Here is a 3,684-nt window from a genome sequence, read left to right on the forward strand (position 1 = left end):
TTATTATTGATTTCACTTAACATGCTGATTTGTTGGGTATGTCATGCTTTGAAATAAATTATGCATTAAATTGCAATGTTTTTCATTTTAACGTGATTGAGATATTCTGGGTAGGTAAAGGGAGACTTGAAGCGCCGATTTATATATGGTGGAGTGGGTAATTTCCACGAGTAAATAAAGGGGGACCTGAAGTCCCGATTTATATTTGATGACTTGGGTAGTTCCCGCTACTAGGTAAAGGGGGACTTGAAGCCCCGATTTATATTTGATGATGCGGGTAGGGGGTCCTGAAGCCCCGATTTATATTTGGTAACGTGGGTAGTTCTCACGAGTAGGTAAAGGGAGACCTGAAGCCCCGATTTATATTTGGTGATGCGGGTAGTTCTCACGAGTAGGTAAAGGGGGACCTGAAGCCTCGATTTATATTTGGTGACGTAGGTAGTTCCCACGAATAGGTAAAGGGAGGGACCTAAAGCCCCGATTTATATTTGATGACGTGGGTAGTTCCCACGAGCAGGTAAAAGGGAACTTAAAACCCCGATTTATATTTGGTGACGTGGGTAATTCCCACGAGTAGGTAAAGGAGGACTTGAAGTCCCGATTCATATGGTGGCGCAGGCAGTTCCCACAAGTAAGTGATGATGTTTGAGATAATAAGCCTAAAGGCTATATTAAACCTACCCGAGTATGATGCTCATTTATAGATTTTTATTTCACTATACATGGCATTAATACTTAAAAATTTTTATTTATTTAATGGCAAGTGAAATTTACCTATTCATTGGTGATAAATTAATTCGCCTTTTTATATTTAAGAATTTTCATTTTTCACTTGCCATTGAATTTAATGTTGACTGAATGTTGAGGTTGAAAGATTTTCTAGTATCCTAAATACAACTATTTCATACATGTTTACTTGAGAATTATTATTTTTAAGGATTGCAAGGTATAAAAACAAATCTCTCGGTTTTATGGAATGTATTTTCTATGCTTACTCTTGGGTTTATAAACATTTCACCTTTATATTTATTTCCCCTCCTCGCCTGCTCACGGGGTCGATGATGATCACTGAGTCTATGAGACTCACACCACTCTTATTTTCAGATAGAGATCAGTCTAACGTGTAACTATCGGTGCAGACGGACCACCACATAGTAGGTAAAAGGTATCTCTTAACCCTGTTCTGAGTCGCTTCGTTGTTTAGGGTTGTATCATAATGACATTTACGAGATGTTGAAAAATATTGTTAATTTATAAACGTGAATTGTTATTATTTTGAACGAAGTAGATAGTAATTTAATTATTAATATTTGCTTACACACGTGATTTGATTATATGTATTTAATGAACTAACAGAAGTCTTAAATGAGACTTGTTCAAGACTTAGCAAAAATTCTTTAGAAGTCTTAGACGCCAATAGCGACCAGGGTGGGGTCGTTACATGAACTTTCACATTGCTTTGGTGAGATCTTGATCCTGTGGATGTGAATGGGTGTGATTGTAATATCCAACATCTCACATTTGATATGAATGTGATTGTTAAGACCTATATAACAATCCAAGTCCACCACTCCAAGTGGTTTAGGCCCAAAAAGTTGTTAAGCCAATGGTTAGACTTAGGTCATTACAAATGGTATCAGAGCCTATGCTAGTCCGATGTGAGTTTTCACATTGCTCTGGTGAGATTTTAGTCCTATGGATGTGATCAAGGATATGAGGACATCAAGGATTTGAGTGGGTGAGATTATGATACCCAGCATCCCACACTTGATGTGAATGTGATTGTTAAGACCTATATAACAATCCAAGTCCACCACTACTAGCAACTTGAACTTAAGCTTTTGAGGGCCACATGATTTAGGCCCAAAAAGCTATTGGACCAATGGTTGGACTTGGATCGTTACAAATAGTATCAAAACTTGTACCAGTCCAATGTGAACTTTCACATTGCTCTGGTGATATCTTAGTCCTGTGGATGTGAGTGGGTGGGATTGTAATACCCAATAACTCACATCTGATATGAATGTGATTGTTAAGACCTATATAACAATCCAAACCGACCACTACTAGCAACTTGAGCTTAAGCTTTTGAGAGCCACGTGGTTTAGGCCCAATATTAATTTATGTGGTTTGGGCCAGTGGTTGGACTTGGATCGTTACAGCAACAGTATAACTCAATATTAATTTTTGTGGTTAGGCAATGCTAATTTATAACCAATATGCTGTGATGAGATTCTCAATATGACCCATCAGATAGAGTTTAAAACTTTATTTTAAAGATTGAGTTGAATTTTGGTGCATCTGTAGAACATTATCATCACATCTCTAACAAACTAACAGCAAATCACTCACAAACGAATAATAAATCTCTCATAAACTAGTAATAAATCACCCACAAATCGGTAGCAAATCAATGATAAATATGACAGCAGATCAACAGCAAGAACAACGACATGTGCTATAATATTTTTGTAAAGAGACTTTGCATCAAGCCTAGAAGATTGATACATCAATATTCAGTACATCATTGACTTAGCCACTAGTCAGGGGTGAAACTAATCAACTTTTTTGAAGAGTAAAGATAAAAAAAGAATATATAAAAATTAAAAATTTTTAGAATTAATATGTTTCATTTAATCAATAATCAAAAAACTCATAATAGACAATAATTTTATATAACATGTAAATTAAAAAGAATAAGAAAAGAAAAATTTACAATAGTTCTTTAAGAAAGTTATGCTCGACAATATTTCTTAAATTCAAATTCATCAATTATTGATTCTATATTAAAAAGGTTACCAATGTCTTTTTTAATATAAAAAACTAAATTATGTGCAACAAATTCATTATCCATTTTGTTCCAAAGTCATATTGTCACAATTTTCATCATTGAAAAAGCTCTCCCTATAATTGCTATAAAAACTAAAAGAGTCAAAATAAGATAAATTAATCTATCAATCGATTGAGAAAGTGTGTTAATATCTTCAAAACCTTGGGACGAGGTATATCAAGCTCATAATGCCTCAATTGTAACCTCAAAATAAGCCTTTCTTTTTCTGTGAAATCCTGAGAATAAAAACTCTCTATTAACTTGCAAATATCATCAATGTTGAATGATTTATAATTGTTATTAAAATCAAAAGTAGTGTTTAAAGTTAAAAGTTTCACACTTTACTCGTTGAATTTCAAGTTCCACGGAAGACAAAAAGAAAACTTTACATTATCTTAATTTCCCATAATAGTGGTAAGTGGTCTCTGTTCTTTCTTGTTCAAGCTAACAAGCTCATAAATCTCTTTTGAAGAATGAAGTGTGTTTCAATATTGAGTTATAAAGAAAAGAGTAAAATAAAAATGAAAAAACAAAAGAGAGAGAGAAAGGGGAAAAGAAAGAGAGAGAGAAAGTGGTGTGTAAAAACAAGCAAGGTTATTTTTTAATTCTTTATTTATATGGATTGTTAAATAAAAAATTATTTTGAAAAGATTATTAAAAATATATATATTATATTAAAATTAAAATTTTATAAATGTTCAATTTTTTTTACGATGACAATGCAAAAGAAATGAAAATTAATTTTGTAATATATAAAAACAAGAGCAATAAGCATATAAAAATGGAAAAAAATGTTTTATTTTGAAATATATATCTCCAAAAAATTTAAAAAAAAAATGGCGATGAAGGGTGTA

Source organism: Theobroma cacao, chromosome 10 (assembly GCF_000208745.1).
Source record: "Theobroma cacao cultivar B97-61/B2 chromosome 10, Criollo_cocoa_genome_V2, whole genome shotgun sequence".
Lineage (NCBI taxonomy): Eukaryota > Viridiplantae > Streptophyta > Magnoliopsida > Malvales > Malvaceae > Theobroma > Theobroma cacao.